The 20,907-nt window shown below is 45.4% G+C and overlaps 1 long non-coding RNA gene across 1 annotated transcript; it reads right to left on the bottom strand.

Annotated features, from left to right (window-relative positions):
- Positions 1-6,072: 6,072 nt before the first annotated feature.
- On the bottom strand, positions 6,073-11,291 carry LOC110306469 (uncharacterized). The gene is made up of 3 exons (XR_002379286.2): positions 11,242-11,291; positions 9,641-9,781; positions 6,073-6,136 (listed from the first exon to the last, which is right to left on the bottom strand). It is a non-coding gene; the product is annotated as an uncharacterized LOC110306469 (long non-coding RNA).
- Between the last annotated feature and the right edge of the window lie 9,616 nt (positions 11,292-20,907).

Genomic DNA, 20,907 nt, shown 5'->3' with positions numbered 1-20,907 from the left:
CATGTTTACCAATATGGGCCATTCAGTCTAAGTGACAGAAGTTAAGAGTCATAACTGCCATAACTTGGATCTGAGGTTTACCTGATGCTAAAGGCACAGTCATTAGGGACATTAAGGAGAGGGTTTAGCAGTTCCAGGTTGTCCCATAAGCCAAGTGGTGGATATCCAGGACCCAGCAGCAAGGTAAGCACATCCTTCACGTGTCTCCTAGTTCCAATAGGGTAAGCACATCACCGTCTCCCATGAACCTTTCATACTTTGGATGTTGGGGCACTGGTATTATCCATGTTACACACATACCTAAGTACACTCTCCCGTGGAATAGTTCTGTCCAGTTACTGTGGCAACTCTGACCAGCTTAATGGTCTACATGCAACTCTTGTCCATGACAGAGCCAATCTGGCAGTGAGACCACACTAGATACTTTAAATGAAAGCGCGCACACACACACACACACACACACACACACACACCATGACCTGAACAAGAATATTTGTTAACACTCTGAAGGTGGATGTAAGTGGGCTTATGTGAGTTCATGGTCAGCTTAGTTTATATAGTGTTCTAGGCCAGCGAGGACTATAGAATGAGACTTTGTTTTTTTAAAAAAAGAAAAGAGCCAGGTGTGGTGGCGCACGCCTTTAATCCCAGCACTCAGGATGCAGAGGCAGGTGGATTTCTGAGTTCGAGGCCAGCCTGGTCTACAAAGTGAGTTCCAGGACAGCCAGGGCTATACAGAGAAACCCTGTCTCGAAAACAAAACGAAACGAAACGAAAAGAAAAGAAAAGGAAAGAAAAGAAAAGGAAAGAAAAGAAAAGAGAGAGAGAGAGAAAGGAAAGGAGAAAGAGAGAGAGATAAAGAGAGAGGAAGGAAGGAAGGAAGGAAGGAAGGAAGGAAGGAAGGAAGGAAGGAAGGAAGGCCACAATCTAAACATTTATCCTTATACCCACAGGTAAGTATAGCTGTCACCCTTCAACAAAGAAACTTCTCTTTGCAAAGGATGAAGGACATTACAAAAAACAGAAACAAGGGGCAGAGAGCAGGTGATCATGTGGTACCCAGCCCCTGTGGGTCCCCTCCCCTCTCCACGACACATTCTCTGCACCTAAGCCTCAGAGAACATCTTGAAAGAGGGAGCAGACAGATTCTAAGAGCCAGGGAACCATAAAGTCTGCTGGGAGACTTCATCGCCTAGAAATGCCAAACAAGCTACACCCATGAAGTCTCATTAGTATGGATGCCTAAGCAAGATCTGAGTCCAGATGACACCAATAGGCATGCCAACATGGAAGCGGGAAAGATCGGGCCCCAACCCTGGACAAGGACCACAGGCAACTAAGAAACGCTGAGATGAGGAGAAACCGTCTTCTCCAGGGAGAGCCCCCTCCAGATCGGTTATCCAATACCATTTGGTCACCTCTAAAGTCATATACACACAAGTAACTTCAAACAGACTGATCAACTTATATTTATATATTTAGAAATCTATTTATACATACATAAGAAGAGCAATTTCAGAAACAGAGACAATGAATCTGAGCGCTAGAAAAGGGGTTACTTGGAAAGGGTTGGAGGGAGGAGGGGGAAGGCAGACAATAATGTAACTATGCTTTCATTTCAAAAAAATTGAAGAAACAACAAGAAGAAGAAATACATGTTCTACTGACTGAAGCAGGTCCTTCCCAAAGAGACGACGAAATATGGCTAAATGCATCTACTCTAGAGGGCAAACGTCATCTGTAGTGGAGACATGCAGAACAGTAGCTGCCTGTAATGATTGAGAAGAATATTGGCACACGCCTTTGATCCCAGCACTCGGGAGGCAGAGGCAGAAAGATTTCTGAGTTCAAGGCCAGCCTGGTCTACAAAGTGAGTTCCAGGACAGCCAGGGCTACACAGAGAAACCCTGTCTCGAAAAAAAATCCAAACCAAACCAAACCAAACCAAAACAAAACAAAACAAAAAAAGAAAGAAAGAAACCAATTATAGAAGCCTGTGGACGGTAGAATCTAGGTAGGGGATTCCCCCTCCACACTGCTGTTACATTTTCACAGGAAAAAAAAATGTTGAAAAGCTTATTTTGGAAGAGAGTGGTTGTTGTCAAATGTAGAAATCAACCTCACAGCTGGCCTGAGGTAAATGACAATGCAGGGGGGACTTTGAGGGTGGGGGAGAGGGTGGTGAGGGATGGGAGAGGTGGAGGGGAAGGAGTTGGGAATACACCAACAGAAGACTTCCCTTTCTTGCGCAATCTAATTTGTGTTTGCCCAAACAGAACACAAGCACTGAACACTTGGTGTTAGATTGGATGACTTCCTGTTGGCTTCCAAACTTAGACCTAGCAGACAGTCTATGTGCAACTAAAATAAATAAATCAGCCAGCAGTCAGCAGGCCTTTCCGGTGGTAAAGAGTAAGTGGCCTCCACATCAGCCCAGCAGGGAATGGAGGGTACCCCCCTTCTCATGGTAGAGACAGCAATACCACTGAGAAAATAAACAAACGGAGCTACCCGGCTGGTGGGCCTGCTTGCCTAGTGCCTGCTTGGGCTAGGTGCCCCCTGCCCTGTGATCCCGCCATGTTTGTGGAGCCTAGGTTGATGTCTAGCAACAGGGTCTATTTTTCTATCCCAGGATGCAAGTGGCTGCAGCTGTCTGTAGTTGATTTATAGAAGGAAGCCACCACCCAGGAGACCCAGAAGGCTCTCTCAGCCCAGAATGACAGGCATGGGAACTCTGGGTTTGGGGAACAGTAAACCAGGCAGTATGTGTTGCTACTCCATCATCCTGGGAAGATGCCCCTCAATGAGGCCCCTGGAGAGATTTAGATCCCATGCAGCACACACATTTCCCATCCTTTATAGTTCCCCAGCTTGGGAGATGTTGTTTCTAGCCCTTCTCAAAGGAGGGTGTAGGGTGGAACTTGGAACAAAAACTGGGAGATATTTCTTTTGTCTGTTAGAGTACTTCAGCATTACCACCTTCGTGGGCTCTGGCCAAACATATACCTAAATGTAGCACTCCCTGAGTCGTTCAGGAGTAGTGGCCCCACAGTCCTTCCCCAATAGCTACTTCACGCACTCCTGGCCCTGAAGAGTGTAAAGATGGTAGCAGCCACTTCAGGTTGCCAATAGGAAATTGAGAGCAGCCTGTTCAAAGGAATTCTGTGGCTTCACAGAAAGCAGGTGAACTTCCTGCCTCTGACTGTCTACAGTGATTCCCTACCATCGGGTCTGAGCACTTACCGAGTCTTCCCTGGCTAGTTATTCTGCATCTATTAGAGACAAGCAGGGTTGAAACCTCGTTGTCACAAGCTTAGTAAGGCTTCCATCAGGCAACCAGAAACCCAATCATGAGGCTAGGACAAGCAGAGGGCAAGGCTTATGAAACCCTGGCCTGTGTATGATATGTATTTCTTCAGAATTATCCTGAGTCATCAGTACCTCAGAAAATCAGAATGTGTGTGGGCAAGCATGTGCATGTACACTCACACACATGCACACACACATACATATGCACATGCGCACACATGCACACACATAGATACACATATATGCGTGCACATACGCACTCACCACACACACACCATACACATACACATACACACACACACACACACACACACACACATACACACCACATGCACGCACATACATGTGCACACATGCCAGAATAACTCAAAATTGAGTAACGGACCAAGCAAGCCTTCTGCTGTGTCTCTCCAATATAGACTCCTCACTCCACAGTTTATACACACTTCTTTTTTTTTTATTACGTATTTTCCTCAATTACATTTCCAATGCTCTCCCAAAAGTCCCCCATACCCTCCCCCCCCACACACTTCCCACTTCTTAACAGCCTTCCTACTTTCTAATACACACCAGCAAGTCCACCCCAGCTCTCCACTGCACACTATTGCAAACCCAGCAACCCCACACAGCTTGTCTGGAATATAAAGTGTGCCACCGCAACTCATAAGAAAAACAGGAAGAGGGAAACTTTGACTCTTTAGCTTCAGAAGGAGTTCCTACCACAGATGAAAAGTAAAAATTTAGGGAATATGTGAGGCCACCACTCGACATGAAGCTTATCCTAATTGCCAATGAGTCACAATAAATATTCCAAGTTGATCCCTGCCTCCCCCCTGCCACCCCTGCCCCAACTCCAACTCTCCCTTAATCCCCACAGCCCCACCTACTGTCACTCACCTTGCAAGACACATCCAAGGCCAGCCCTGTCTGGGTCATGATCCTCAGGGGTTGAGTAACTTTTCTTGGCTTCCCTGAATACCTATTCTAAAAAGACTACAGGCATCTTAGTCGTTAATCCTTTTCTATATAATTTATAACCTTAATATGAAATATAATTCCTTTCCCAATTCTGCAAGGCAAATATTTTTTGATCACTTGACAGATAAAGAAACTGAGGCCAGAGGAGTAAATATATCCAGTAGCTGGTGATGTGGAGACTCCCCACCAGGTCTGTCTCCCCTGGATGGTTGCAGGGACCACACTGCCCCACTGGCTGGGGCTTGCCCCTGCCCCGCTGCTTTCTAGAGAAGCCCTTTCCCTCTTGGCCATGGGGACCTGGGGCAGGCAGGAGATAAGACTGTCATCCCAGCCTATAAGAGACAGGAGGAGACTGCATGGCCCCATGGGCCAGCACACAGGGGAGTCTGTCAGCCTGCACCTTTCTCATGAGATATCCTGGGAAAAGGCATTCCATCTCTTCAACAGATACAAAGCATTAAATCCCAGCCAACCTCAGGATTACTCACCCGGGCAGCCTTATGTCTTACCTGCCCCACAGATGTAGCTTTGTGGGTCTTTTAATTGACCTTGATTCCAGCATATAAAAATGAGATTTCATATTAAAATTTCCATTTTTAGATTCTCTTGAAAAATAAGATTTGGAAAGACAGGGCTCACATTCCCAAATGGCCATAACTAAACTGATGTGACAGTCATGGTCTAAGCTAATGTCCCTGTTCTCTAGCTAGTCTGCCAGAGCTTCTACCACTCCAGCAGCATATCCCAGATAATCAAGTTCCACTCTTCTGCTGGTCCCAGCAACATATAACTTGGTAAAGTATGTAGGTAGATACAGACATACAGACATACCCAGTGCAGATATACATACATATATACATGCATCAAGACACAGAGAGAAAGATAGACAGAGACAGAGACCGGCATTCATTCAACCACCATGTTGCTCCTTCTGCTGTTTGGTTTCAGAACCTAGGACAAATTGCTGAGGTGCATATTTTACAAACCAAAGCAGACCTGGCCTCCAAATTCTCCCAGCATCCCTCACTCTCTACCTGGCATACCCTGTCCCCAAACCCTGACTTTCCAGCCCTTCCCCCAGAGGCTCTTCCCTATAACCCAGCCATTTTGTGCTAGCGCTCTCGCTCGCTCTCCTCTCCTTCTTCCTTCCTTCCTTCCTTCCTTCCTTCCTTCCTTCCTTTCTTTCTTTCTTTCTTTCTTTCTTTCTTTCTTTCTTTCTTTCTTTCTTTCTTTCTCGTTCTCTCTCTCTTTCTCCATCTCCCCCCACTCCGCGTGCACGTTTTTATCTTTCTCTTTATTTCCTCTCTCCTCTTTCTCCCGTCCCTTGAGGACTTTCCTCACCTCCTTCCTTGTGGCGATTGAACTCACCAGCCCGAGAGTATCTTCACAACAAGCCTGCATTTAATATAATTTAATTTGACTTGAATTGGCTCATTTCACTGGCAGAAGAGTAACTTATCATCTGCCAGCAAGGTGCACAACTCCTGCAAGGGAAGAGAGGGATAGACAAAGGTGGGTGTCTACTTCCCACAGGTCTGGTGAGACTTACCATACACACATCATGCAGGGGTGGAACCAGGCCTGCCCAGTATATAGCATAGAATGAGAGGATGAAGAGATGCTCTTTCTGCCCCTCATAGGACAACAGGTTAAAGGGGTGGGGGGGGGGGACAACATGCACACCCAACACTGCTCCAGAGACAAACCCCACTGTGATGGTTCATCCCCATTGTTACCTGGCTAGATTTTGGGATCACCGAGGAAGCATACCTCTAGTGTGTCTGTGAGGGTGATTCCAAAAGGATTTCATTTCTGATGAAGAGCCAGGCGGTGGGTGGGTTGCAGCGTTCTGTGGGTTGGGATCCTAGGCTTAGAGAAAGCAAGCTGAGCTCGAGCGCTCACTTGCCTGCTTTCTCACTGTGGACTCCAGGTGACCTCGTACTCCTGTGGTCATGTCCTCCCCCACCCTCGATCTGCCAAAAATAAGTCCTTGCTTTCTTAAGCTGCTCTTGCCAGGTACCCTGTCACAGCCACAAGAAAGGTGACAAATATAGCTTCCTTGTCCCTAGGAACACAGAAGAAAAATATATGTAATATGTAGAACTGCATCGTATTTATTGTGTGTACATGTGCAGCAGAGTTCAGAGAATAATCTGTGTAGCCTGGTTCTGTCCTTCCACCATGTGGCTCCCAGGGATTGAACTCAGGTCCCCAAGGTTGACAGCCAACATTTTTATCTGCTGAGCCCTCTGGCAGGCCCAGAAAATGTACTTTTATGTGGTGTGACAAAGGAATTCCAGAGAAGGAGCGGTTTGCTGCGCATTTAGAAACATTCTTGTCCCTCTTTGGCTACCCAGTTTGACCTATTGAGATTGCTTTCACCCAGAAGAGAAGCCCAAAGTCTAAATAACTCATGCTTTGCAGATACACATGGCTATGTCAGAATGGACCAGCTGCCTGCACAGCAGACCCTAGCCAGAGATAGGTCAGAGTTAGTGCCCTGGCTATATGGTTTGGTTTGAGGGAAAGGAGCCATGGGTGGCAAGGGTGGGCAGCCAAGCATCATAGCTAGTGCACATAAGCCCGCTCCAGGGACACACTTAGCAAAATGGAATCAGGGCTGTGCACAAACCCCCAGTTTAGTACAGCAAAGCAAACAGACTTCCATCTGCCCAACCGGCAATTACCCTGTCTCACCCTGAGCCCCTTCATTCATTGACTGACAGGCTCCTCTAGTCGCCCTCTCACCCCAGTCTGGCTGGCTACAGCTTTCTCTCCCAGGGCCTCACTCTCTCTGCAAAAGCTAGAAGAATATCAGCATGTTGAATCTCTAAGATCCCAACTCAACTCAAACAGCACACTGGGCTTTCCTGAGGCCTCCTGGTAGGAAGACACTACTTATCTCCATTAACCTCTGACCCAGCAAAGATGAAACAGCTCCCATCTGTGAGCCTGAGTACCCTCGCCTCTGACTCAAGCTAAACAGAATGTGGGGGTGGGGCATGGGGCCCTACAGAGGCCCCAGGTTTGATGCCTCCTCCCCAGAGAAAGGTTGCTCCTCCCTCTAGCTCTACCCCAGAGCTGGTTATTAGAACACTCTTTGAGAGTGTCCCCCTTCCCCTCCAGGTGGCCTCTGGGTTAAGATCTAAAGTGGGAGGAGGCAGTGTCCCCTAAGAAGATGGAGGGCCATAAACCCTCAAAGGCTGTCCATTTGATTTATGTGATAATAATGGGAATTGTTAAATCTCTAAAAGTGAAGCCCTTCACCTAAAATTCCAACCTCCTGGGTCCCCCACACCTCCCTGACAGGGTCTCCCATGAGGCCAGACCTTGTCACCCACATCCCACACCACAGGAGCCAGACAGGCATTGCCTGTGATGTGACACATGCTCATTCTCCAGATGAGGAAATGAGGACAGGTAGGTGACTTGCTCAGGGTCTCATTGACAACTGATCCATTCCCATGCATGGCCCTGGTGAGAGCAGACCCCATGCAAAGCCTATGCAAATTTCCAATATGGGGATAGGTTTGCAGCATTACCCAAAATGCACAGATATCTAAGGAGATGCTGAGCAATGGTTGTCTAGAGTAACTTAAATCCATTTAAATGGAAAGAAACCAAGAGGGATTGTGTGGATGTAGGTGGTGGTGGTGGTGGTGGCACAGCGGCAGCAGCAGTAGTAGCAGTAGCTTACTGGTATTCTGGTCAATGTAGTTTGCCAATGGACACAGAATGAAGGCCAGCAGCCAGTTCCAGATGGTGAACAAAAATAGGAGATCATCAAAGATTTGTAGAGGATAATTTAGACAATGAGTGTGAGGGGCCCATACAGAGTCCCTTCGTCAGGGATGGGAGCTATTTCACTTTTGCTGGTATCTTATTTGTTTGTAGTCCTAATCCAAATGCCCAAGGCACCATAAGCGCCTAACCATGAGCGAAAGGCTAGTTAGGTGCTTTGCTGACTTTTAAAATCGGAAGCATCTCCCACTCTGCCAAAGTCAGTCCCCCATACAGAGAATATAGAAGCAGGAAACTGTTCCCTTGCCTAGCATATCAAAATCATCGGGGCATTTGTAAAGAGACTAGACACTGGGGAACACTTTGTTGCCTCCCACCCATACTGGTAAGTGCTTTTTCATTTAGCGCAATAAGCTTGTGACGCCTGTATTGTTGGACCCATTTCACAGATGAGGAACGTGGGGCTCAGATAATTGAGCTGATAGATGCAAAATCCTGGAGCAAGAAAGAACTTGAGGGCAGACAACTGGCTCCTTCGGGCCTCCTTTTCTCCGACAGCGATTAAAAGAGTCTGGGCTTCCTGCAGAAGATTCCCCGGTGCGTCTCCCACTCTGGGTTTATCACAGGAAGATTGATGCTGTCTCAACAAGGAAGCTGAACTGTAACCCTCCAAAAATGAAAGGAGGCCGTTGTCTAAATATTCATGCTGCCAGAGAGAAGGACGGAGACCAGGCGCATACCCTTCCCGTAGGCTTCCTTTTAAATCAGAGATTCTCAGCCTTTCTAATGCTGTAACCCTTTGATGGTTCCTCATGTTGTGGTGACCCCCAACTATAAAATTATATTTGATGCTACTTCATAACTGTAATTTTGCTACTGTCTTAAATCATGTAAACATCTGTGTTTTCCAATGGCCTTCAATGACCCTTAGGTGAAAGGGTCATGAGATAACCCCCCCCCCAACATTGAGACCCTCAAGTTTAAGCCCATAACACAGGAAAAAGCAGAACCCAGGGGCCTGTGAGCCTCATGCTCAGATTCTAGCCTCCATGTAAGAATTAACTGGCTCAGCACATCCACCAGAGACAACAGTAAATGAAGACCTAGAAAACCTCAAGATGGGCGTTACCTTTTATTTGCAACCATGATGGGAGGTGAGGTGGATTTTCAAGAACTGGGGAGTGTTGGGAGGTCTCTAGCGAGGGGGAAAGTTGAAGGTGTGGTTGTTTAGAAAGGTGTTTGCAATTTTCTCTTTTTATTAACTGCGTTATCCTTACAGTTCTTGTCCTTGCTAATCTAAATTGGCTATAAATCGGACACATTTGAACTGCCAGACTTGGGCAGAAGCTCATGAAGGTATTTACTGTGTGCAATTTATTGCCTTGTGCCAGATTCACTGGCCACATCAGTTGTTTGCAAAAATTTCCAAAGTTCAAATGTCAGTGACGGTTCCATTGGGCTTATCACTGATCTCAACTCTTCTGCAGAGGGGTGAGTAGAAGGGGGTGCCAGCAGGCGGCGTGGGGGGAGAAGGGATGGTCCCTAAAGCCTCTGCCTGTGCATAACCTTTCCTGGGCCTGGCAACGCTTTCCGAACCATTCTCCACACTTACCAGGTGCAACATGGGCTGCTCCGGACAAGGAAACACAGTGTCCTGACTTCTTACTGCGAATCAAGCCTCACCGGCTGTTCGCTCTGCTTCCCCATTGTGAACATATGTGTTGGACCAAACATTGAGACACACGGTTTAGCCCTGAGAAAAAAAGAAATGAAGACTGTTCCAGAAGATCTAGGGCACATGTTCTCTAGAGACAGGAGAACTCAGCACTGTGAACACAGTAGGTGCTTAGTTATCACTGCCTGCATTGAAAAACATGACAAACAACAACAACAACACAGCAGTCTTCCAGAAGACACCTTAGATGTCATTCACAAATTTCATCTACAGCTAGCTGCACTGTCCATTGTTTAGTTTTGTTCCTAAAATCTGAAACTCTTTCAGTTCCTACCCTGGGCCCCATCCCCTGTGGTTAACCCACTGAAGTATCACCGTTTCCTTTTTGTAAAATTAAAATTAAATTGGAGGAAAGAAAAAGAAGAAATGTTGTAATTCAATTGCAATCTCAGAAATAAACAAAAAAGAATCCCCCCAAAATAAATAAATTAAAAAATTACATCTAAAAGCAAAACCTTAAAGGACTCCCCTTCAGAGCCTGGGAACTTTAAAATGCAGGTAGAGATAAAAATAAAATAAAAAAAAATCCCTCCTTCCACCTGGGAAGAGGGCAAGCAGGTTGCTAAGTGAAGTGCTACTCCAAACACATCACAAAAGTCCAGGGAGCCTGGTGAAGCGTTAACTGTTGGTCTGTGTAGATAAGAAACGCGTCCAGTCAAAATCAACTGCAATTACAGAACTTCAAAGTAAAATAGCTTGGCTCGGTCACACTGGTTTTAATCTCACATCAAAAGCAGCTGTGTCGTCGTCTGCTTATGAAAGGAAAACAAATCTTCCCAGCCAATATGAAGCATGGGAAAACAAGGATAATCTTTCTTGAAGACCTCAGATACATGAATCGTGTCACAGTGGGAAACACATGTGGCGGTACAGAATGACTCCCTTCATGCACGCTGCTTAGAGATATTATGCTTCTTGACAGAAGAACAGGTGTAAACCCAAAGCAGGAACATCCTTTCTCATTAATAAGACTGACAGAAATATGCATATTAATGAATGAACCATCCAGAGCCAAGATCCGTTCTGGACACTTGAATGGAGACACAAATGCAAAAGAACAGTAGAGAGGAAGGCCCGGAATCCAAACGAGTGGATTCTAGTCTCTGGGATTTAGTAAAATGCAGAGTCTAGTTAAGCAGATCCCGGGAGGGGCCGGGGCATCTGTGTATCTCACGTGCTTCCCGACTCCAGCCCTGGTTTGTGGACTCACTAAGAGCAGAAGGAAGTAGAACTTTTGACCTTTGAGTCCCTCCCACAATCGATCACTCCTTGCCAAAGGCCTAACTAGATGAAATGGGCCACTGTCTGTGGCCCCAAAGGGGGTAAAGGGCTATATTTTCCTGTGTTAAATGAATTGGCCCTTGGGGCCAACACAATAATATGGAGCAAAACAAAAGCAAGATCTTAATTGCTCATTAGGAGCCTGTCTCTAAGAGATTTCAATGAAGGCGACTGAACTTGCCAGGCAGGGCCTTTACCTGAAGTTTGATTTCCCAGCAAAGTCGGAGAGTGACAGAGAGAGGGGTGGGGAACCAGTTGGTGGCCAAAGTCCTTATCAGCTCTTTCTTCCAGAGACTGAAGAAAAAAATCAATGAGAGTTTGTACAACAAAAGGCCCGCCTGGAGATGGATTCAACGTTCAGTGAAAATCTGAGATTGAGTGGGGGAATTGCAGTGTTTCTGCAGAGGGGCTGCGGGTGTTTTAAAAGCTCTGGTACTTAACCCTCCCGCAGAGGCTCCCCATCTGTGTGATTGGACAAAAATAACAGCGCATCCTTCCAAGGGTGAGTGTGAGAATTAAACAAATTCTATTAAGGGGATTTTTATTATACTACAGTAATTGAAAAGGATTCTGACAGCAAGCCCCACAGAAGCACTGGCTAGGCTACTATTATGTAGACACATATTACATTGATTTCAAACATCCCAGGTCAAGAGCATCAGCTATTAAAATATGCCTGGCATCACCGTGAGAGTCAGCCATTGAAAAATGTCCATCAGCGTAAAACAGCTGACAATCGCCCTGCTGGTACATGATCCTTGCAGGAGCGGGAGGAAACAGTTATCTAATTTCACACTCAACAGAAATAATAAATTACAAAAAGAAAAAAAAATTCATCTGAAGAGAAGATATTAAGTCTACGGTTATAAAAAGAAATACATGATTTTTTTTTTTAGCCCACCAATTGAATACTGAAACCAGCAGTTTTTTTTTAAAAGATTAATATTTTGGTAGTATTACAATTTCAGAAATATAATTTAAAAGTTCATGTTTTCTAAACAAACCCCCAGCTAAAGGTCTATAAGGAGTGGGACAGTGCGGGGCAGGGCAGGAGTTTTGCAGTTCCATGTGATGGTTACAGAAGGTACTGGCATTGTCTGGCTGTATAAATGTCTCTCACAGGCAGGTTGCCTGACCGTTACAATGATAATGTGGGTTCCACATCTCAGACGACTTTTTGACAAAAACATTTCCCACTTGCCCCCAGGAAAACTCATTCCCAGTGACAAATGAGGCAGAGCATGTTGAATATGGCGTTTTAAAAGAACTAGCCTGGCTACTCACGGCCAGCATAGGGAGATGGAGACCCACAGGCCCAAGGAGCTCACTGAGCCTGCGACAATCTTCATGTTCAGTGAAAGACCCTATCTTATCAATTAAACTAGACAGAGATAGAAGAAGACACCCCACACTCTCCTCTGGCCTCTAAAGAGCATGTGCATTCACACACACACACACACACACACACACACACACACAGAGGGGGGGGGGGAAATACAACCGGAAAACTGTAATCCCTAGAATGTATCCCAATGAAGACAGGAATTTTATCTAATCTCATGGCTTTATGGCTACAACCCTCAGGGCAGTGCATGAATGAATGACTCTATCGATGTAAATTTGACCACTGGACTTACACCTCTCTTTGGCTAAATTGGAGACCAGAACTAAACTAAACATGATTCTTTCCCATTCATTCATTCAGTGTGGTCCTCCAGCTAGCAGTCAGGAGTTTGTGGGTGTTGTCTTGTGTAACAGAAACATCATTGGATATCCTTATCTAGTGTAAACAAATCTTGGATCGTTGTAGAAATTCACCTCATATGCATCATACAGGAGATATGAGAGGTAATAATCTTTACTACAACTGCCCTCCAACAAGAAAGAGTTATTTAGGTCTATTTTTAGGCTAGACAAGCAGAGCCTTCTATTTCCTGGGCATATACAAATGGATAAAATGCTCACTGACTCTCTAAAGGAACCTGAACTTCTTAAAACCAGGTGTACCCTTTTCTTGGGCCAAAATGTTGGTCCTAAATGAAGGCCAAATCCAAAGACCTTTCCCAAAGGGAAAATAAGATGATTTTGCTGAGCAGGCAAAGACAGCCAGCCCTACCAGGCTTGGTCCACCTCAAAGAGTTACAGCATCTCTCTCTCTCTCTCTCTCTCTCTCTCTCTCTCTCTCTCACACACACACACACACACACACTTCTTCTGCATCACATCTCAGGATCCTCCCAGTCACGGCCCCATCCTCTAACCAGCCCCAGCCCCAGCCCCAGCCCCAGCATGACTGTCACAACTTACTGTGGTGCTCAACCTGTGGATCCTGACCTCTTTGGGGATCAAATGGCCCTTTCCCAGGGGTCGCCTAAGGCCACAGAAAACATAGATATTTATATTACAATTCCTAACACTAGAAAAATGAGTTATGAAGCAGCAGTGAAAGCATTGTATGGTTGGGGGTCACCACAACATGAGGAACTGTTAAAAGGCCAAAGTCTTAGGAAGGTTGAGAGCCTCTGTCTTAAACCTTTTCTCCATAGAGCTTTTTCCTAAGAAAAAGTCGACATTTCAAAGCTTGTCTTAATGCCTTTAGGTTTTTCCAGCATTTAGTACTGAATGTAGTACGTGCTAAACACATACTACTACATTGTCAAGAGACAAATTATTTAAGTGGTCAAATTGACTGGGGGAAAAGTGAGAAATTTCTGGAACATCAAAGGGTCTGATTTTGTGGACTTTGTATAGAACACCCATAAACAAAAAGCAACTTCTAAACCCATTGCTGTGTTCACATTACCAAACTAAAATAGCACTTATGCTGTGTACAACATAAACACATTCATGGCCCGCCCCAAGGTAGGATAACACAAAAAGCTCGTGCCCACGTCCTTTCTAGCCTGAGTTTAAATACCTGTTTTCCCTTATCCCAGCTGTGCAAAATTTAGTCTCCCCTAGCCTCCACCTTCTCCTCTGTAAAGGAAGATGGAGAGATGAAAATAAGACAACACATGGGTTAGACATGAGTTGTCGAACAGATGAAATGAGAGCGGATAGTGTCTGTAGCGGGTTGCTGATGTTTCTTCATAGAATCTCCTGTCCCAGTACTAAATATGGTAGTCACGTGGAAACACGGGACAATAACGGCTCTAAAACAGTTTCAGTCCTGTGATCACTTCAGCACCTCAGCCTGCTCAGCCTGCAGGGCGATGGCTGTTTTGTTTGTGACCATCTTGCAAGTAAATAAGAAGCAATTGGATAAAGCATCATTAATAAATATCGTCCTGCACCAAAAGAGAGGCCGGGAAAAATCGCAGGCAAGGCTATGGGGCTTCCTGGAGAAGGGCGAAAGGGCCCTGCAGAGGTCAGCAGGGCACGGCCTCCCTCGGAGCCCCACTGATACCAGCCTCCTGATAAGAAGGCTCCCAGCATTCACCTTGTTTCTGGGACAATGTGACGGTTCAGACTAGATCCAGCCTAGACTACAACAGGAGTTTGAGGGTAAGAGTAGTAAACTTCAAAAGCTTTTGAGGACTTGATAAGCCGGGGGCAGGGGTGGGAATATTTATTTAAAAGCTTACAGTCCTTGGAATATTCGGTCTGAGCCCCTCAGCCCCCGACCTTTCTTCCCCTTGACCCTTTGATGACCTTCTCTCTGCTCTAGAGGCTTCTCCCCTTGGGTCAGCTACATTCCCAGCCACTACACCAATTTCTTTCTAGTTAAGTTTCCAGAGACGCAGCCTCTCCTTGGGTCCCTTGAGGGTTTAGAACGAGGAGATCAACATTTACATTGGTAAAATACACTCAGCTGCGGGGAGGGCCTAATCTTTCTTAACCTTCTCCTGCAGCTGTGCAGCCTGTGCTCCCACTGGGGCCCTTCGGCTGCTGGGAGAGAGGGAGGGAGGGAGACAGAGAGAGACAGAGACACGGAGACAAGAAACAGAGGGAGAGAGATCTGCCCTATTGAGTGCTGGGACACTGGATCCCAACCTGGCGAAATATGGAAATTATGGTGTCCCATAGCCAGATCAACTTAGTGGGGTTTTTCGGGACCAGGAACAGAAAGCAAGAGAGGGACATCATGGAGATAAAGTGCTCAGAGCTGGAGGTAAGATTAACATCCCAGTGATGGGGGAGGGTAGGATGAACTCCTCAGTGATGGGGGAGGGTAGGATGAACTCCTCAGTGGTGGGGGAGGGTAGGATGAACTCCTCAGTGGTGGGGGAGGGTAGGATGAACTCCTCAGTGATGGGGGAGGGTAGGATGAACTCCTCAGTGATGGGGGAGGGTAGGATGAACTCCCCAGATTTTGAGGAAGGCAGGAGAGTCTTTCCTGGAAGCCCAGGGATGAGAGAAGTCTTTCCTGGCATCCCTTCCCACAGCCTGTTCTTTTTGCCTCCCCACAGTGATAAGCAGCAGATACAAGTTGCGTCAGCCCAAAGTTCCTGGGCAACAATTCAGGTCCAACTGAACCTCGCCACAGTTTGAAGCATAACCAAAGATGGAGGAGGGGGGTAGTTTAAACAAAAGAAGATCTTCAAAACTACAGCCCTAAAGTCACCCAGAGGTCAGCTCTAAATATGCTTTAGAGGAAAACGAAACAGCGCTGCACAAACAAATCTTTCTCCTTTTTCTTTTTTCTCAGAAACAAAGCTTCAGAGTCACCCTCCCTACATCCACAATACATTCTTACGTTGTCAATCAGAACACTGCAAGCTCACCTCTAAGTTCTGTGGCCTAACCTCTATTTTCTTTGTATAATAGTAAGTCCTGGGTATCTGGGAGTTCAAGACCAGCCTAGCCTACATGGTGAATTCCAGGCAGCTGGGGTACATAGTGAGATCCTGTCTTGAAGTTGGAGGATGAGGAAGAGGAGGAGGAGGAGGAAGAGGAGGAGGGAGAAGAAGCAGAGGAAGAAGAGGAGAAAGGAAGAGGAGGAAAAGGAGGAGAAAGAGGAGAAGGAGGGAAAAAAAAGAAAAGGTTCAAATAAGAAGCAGTCAAGAGGAGACCAATGCCTGGCATGAGGCTATTAAGACAAAGTCCTTGAGACAGGAAAATGAGTATTGCCCTATTCCTCTAGAGTGTAAGATGACAGTTGAAGGATTATGGACTACCTTGACAAATCTTTTTTATTTTTTTTTAAGATTTATTTATTTATGTAAGTACTGTAGCTGTCTTCAGACATTCCAGAAGAGGGCGCCAGATCTCGTTGCGGATGGTTGTGAGCCACCATGTGGTTGCTGGGATTTGAACTCTGGACCTTCGGAAGAGCAGTTGGGTGCTCTTACCCACTGAGCCATCTCACCAGCCCGACAAATCTTTAACGCATACTGTTGGGTAAAATAAACACAGTACAAAAACCGCACAGCCTAATCTATTTGCCAAAGTTTACAAACATGCAAACCCTGACTATACTAGTCATGATAAGTATGAACGCATACATACACATATGCCAAGTGTAAATACACAAAAAATGTAAATGCAGGGCTCACAGTTGTGTTTTCCTCAAGAAAAGAAGAGTGGGGTAGGGGGTGCTCGGGACACATGGATTTTTAAAATTTGCTCCATTCCTTCTTAAAAGTAATGTGAATTAGGGTTGGCAAAAAAGAATTCAAGAAGTTACCAGGAGTCGTGTCATATTTTGTTTAATGCTTCGGGGCACACTTGAAACATTCCATTAAAAATGTTAAGAGTCTTGGACAAAAGTTTTCAGGTGAAGCAGCCAGGGGTTCCTGGAAGGACTTAGGTGGAGCTCTGGGGTCCCAAGAGATACTATCTTTGCCTCAGTTCCATCCTGTCCTAACACCCTTTAGCAAAAAAGTTTAAGGCCATCAGACTCCCCCTTTTAAGGTTTTTGTGAGCTCACTCCACCCAGCAGGCTCATAGAAATAGCCCACATTGGGTATCTAAAAGCTTCTGTTAGGAACTCAGGGGAGGAAATGGAATTTAACAAGCCTCCCTCAGACTAAACATAGATACTTGCAAGCCTGGTCTTTAACTGCCAATCTCAAATGATAAATGGTTCTCTCCCCAGTAAAATTTGTGAACTACAAAATTTGGGAGCAAGCCATTCACCCCTCCAGGTCTCAGTGAGCTTATCTGGGCCTAAATGATATCTAAAGTCTGAGTCTGAACAATTACTGATTCTAATCTGAGAATGGAGAACAGGGACCAGATATAGGCGGGCAACGTATGTCATCCACCAATCATAATATAGAGATGCAGGTTTCTGCCCCAGACCCTAAATGTGCACCTCTCATGACCCTCAGAGAGAGCTGAGAGCTCAAACCACCAGGGATATGAGAGCTCAAACCACCACACCAGAGGGATACACTCAGTCCTGCAGATTAAACACCTCATTAAAATGTAAAGTGTACACAGAGGGAAACCCCACCTTCAGTTCTACCGAATACCTGCTGTCTTCTAAATCACACAGCTGCTTTTAACCCAGATAAAGACTGAGTCCTAAAGAACCAACCCGATCTGCTCAAAATGGCACGGCTCTCTTGTGAGGGAAACCCAGAGTCCAAGGCTGTCTTCACATTCCCAAGCTTGGACTTTTTTGGGGTGACATAATTGCCTCCAAAGCCCTCACAGGGACAGAAACCCAAGACAGACAATGCCAGAGAGCAAACTGCAAGAGAGGGACAGAAAGAATGGACAAGGCTGAAAACTCCACTCTCTGTCAGGTTGCCTTTTATAACTCTGTGCATTTCAAGACAAAGACCGGAGCAGAGTGAAACAAGCTGTCAGTGGTTTGCATGGCAGTTACTACGTATGGATTTCCTCTCTAGATCTTCCTACCATAAGACCAGGCACATTAGTTATGCAAGAAATGATTGTATCAATCAATACTTAGAGTCCTTGGCACCACATGTGGACTGCGAATGAGAATAGAGACAAAGAGGGTGATAACCAGGATGGTGATGACCATGATGGTGATGATGATGAAGACTATCATGACGATGATGGTGATGATGATTATAATGACGACTAAATGCGGGAGGCCACTCTGAAGCATCTTCTAGAGTCCACTCATACAGCCTGACAGGCACCTCACTGCACTGCCATTGTTCCTGATTTTCTCACTGCTTAAAGTCATTTCAACATGATCAAATTTGTTTTTCCTCTGATCAAAGCATTTGTTTCATTCAAAAGGAATTGGTGCAAATGCAGTCAGCCCTGTTCCCCTCCAGAGTCCCATGCTGTATCCCTAAGAACAATAGCAGCCTCTAAGCAGAGGCTGCCTCTGAGCTTTCCCCTGCGGTTTACCAACCTCACTAACACAGAGAACATTAGGAAAGGGAGTGGGTCGAGCCTAAGGCTGCGTGTGAGGCAAACAACATAGACACGTAAAGTAGAAACAGGACTCCCGCAGCCCTTTACGCCTTTTTAAAGGACTACAAATACCCTTCTATAAAGTATGTGTTTTCTTGCCCAGGGTTGTCCCTTATAAAAAGAGTGGAACTGTATTAGATTTCTTACAAAAATCTTACAGATAGCAACATATAATATCTCCCAGTTATTTTACACAAGCATTCAATAACTCTGACCCTAATCCGTGCTTCTTTGAAATACTGTCAGTAAAAAGGAAGTAAAAGAAGTTTAATCTAGGACCAGGATGGTGGTTGGGCTGGGGAAAGTACTCACCGTGCGAGCCCGAAGATCTGAGTTCAATTCCTGGAACCCACTGTGGAAGAAGAGAACCAACCAGTTCCAGAAAGTTGTCTTCTAACCATCACATACAGGCCATGGCTCCCACACACCTGGCTTACACGTATGCACCCGACACACAAGTAAATAAATAATGCACATACATACATAATGCATAAAATAGATGCTTAAAAGAACCTGATGTAGTTCAGTTCTTTTCCAAAGGTTAAGGTTTGTATTTACAGCTATGGAGTAGAGTTAAAAATAAACCAGCAATCTTTTTTTTTTTAAGTCACTTTTAAATGCAAATGACTACAATTTCCAGACATAAATAATATACTTGAGTGACAAAAAAATTTTAGAAAGTTAAACTAAAGGATGACATAAAGTAGGGACGTTGTCACAGAGGAACTCTATTTTAAATTTATATGTGCTGTTAGCATTCTGTCTAAGCTCCACCCCACAGTTACCTGGCAACAGCCAGATGTGCCTGACTCACTATAAAAGGGGCTGCTTGCCCCCCCCCACTCTCTCTTGCTCTTGCTCTCTCCTCTTGCTCCTTCTCTCCTTCTCTCCCTCCCCCTCTCTCTCCAAGTGCTCATAGCCAGCCTCTCCTTTCCTCCTCCTCCTCCTCCTCCTCCTCCTCTTCCTCCCTCTCTCTCTCTCTCTCTCTTTCTCTCTCTCTCTCTCTCTCTCTCTCTCTCCTTCTACTATCCTCTTGACTCCCCTCCCCATGCCCTGAATAAACTCTATTCTATACTATACTATCCTGTGACTTGTCTCTCAGAGTCAAGGGATGCCTCAGCATGGGCTCACCGAGGCACCCCCTTCCCCCATACCTGACTACACCTCCATAGATTATATCCCTTCTCTCTTTATCTCTTTAAAAATACATCATGTGCATATATACATTCAGAAGTTCCCACAGTGACAGATTTCTACATGACACTTTTCAAAGGACTTTAGTGGTATTTATCCCTCCTGGACAGCATCTGTCCCTGTCCTCCCATCCCTCACCCTGTTAACCAACCCTTCCTGGTCCATTATTCATCTTTCCCCTTTTATATCATTACATTCTATCTACCATCTCTTAAAAGATACACACACACACACACACACATACATACCCATGACCCCTGATTGATATGGATATTCCAAATGAAATACACATATCTAAAGAGTAAAAGCTAACATTCACAATGATAAAAAGCATACAATGTTTGTTTGTCTTTCTGGGTTAGATGTTTGTCTTTTGGGCTCTGTGTTACCACACTCAGAATGATCATTTCCAATTACATACGTTTATCTTGAAATCTCATAATTCGATTTTTTAACAGGCAAATAATATTCCACTGCATAAATATACCACATTTCCATTATTTACTTATCAACTGATGATACAAGGCTGTCCCCACTCCCTAGCAAGTCTGCAGAGAGAGAACAACAGACATGGGTGGGCAAGTGTCTTTATATGGGACATAGCGTCCTATGGGTAAATACCCAGCTGTGACACACCTGGATCGTGTGGTACTTCTATTGCTAGCTTTCTGAGGGGCTTCCACACTACTTTGCAGTGAGGCACCATAGATACCCAAACATTACGGGATATTGCTGATGCTAAAGGTTACTGTACTGGCTAGTTTTGTGTCAACTTGACACAAGCTGGAGTTATCACAGAGAAAGGAGCTTCAGTTGGGGAAATGCCTCCATGAGATCCAGCTATAAGGCATTTTCTCAATTAGTGATCAAGGGGGAAAGGCCCCTTGTGGGTGGTGCCATCTCTAGGCTGGTAGTCTTGGTTCTATAAGAAAGCAGGCTGAGCAAGCCAGTAAGTAACATCCCTCCATGGCCCCTGCATCAGCTCCTGCTTCCTGACCTGCTTGAGTTCCAGTCCTGACTTCCTTGGTGATGAACAGCAGTATGGAAGTGTAAGCTAAATAAACCCTTTCCTCCCCAACTTGCTTCTTGGTCATGATGTTTGTGCAGGAATAGAAACCCTGACTAAGACAGTTACCCTCAAGAACTTAATGATAAAAACCCCGTTGCTGTAGACACCACATGCTTGAGTCATAGAACATGGAGATATCATGCTAGTCCTGACCTGGAAGCTTCGTCTCTACTGGATAGCTTTCATGGTACATGAAGATGTGACGGACACCTTCATTAGTCTTACACATCTGTGAACACTGCAGTATACAATAGTGACT

Source organism: Mus caroli, unplaced genomic scaffold (genome assembly GCF_978045245.1).
Source record: "Mus caroli unplaced genomic scaffold, Mus_caroli_1 scaffold_14, whole genome shotgun sequence".
Classification (NCBI taxonomy): Eukaryota; Metazoa; Chordata; class Mammalia; order Rodentia; family Muridae; genus Mus; species Mus caroli.
Note: the sequence above shows the minus strand (reverse complement) of the source record. Positions and strands in the feature narration are given on the sequence as shown.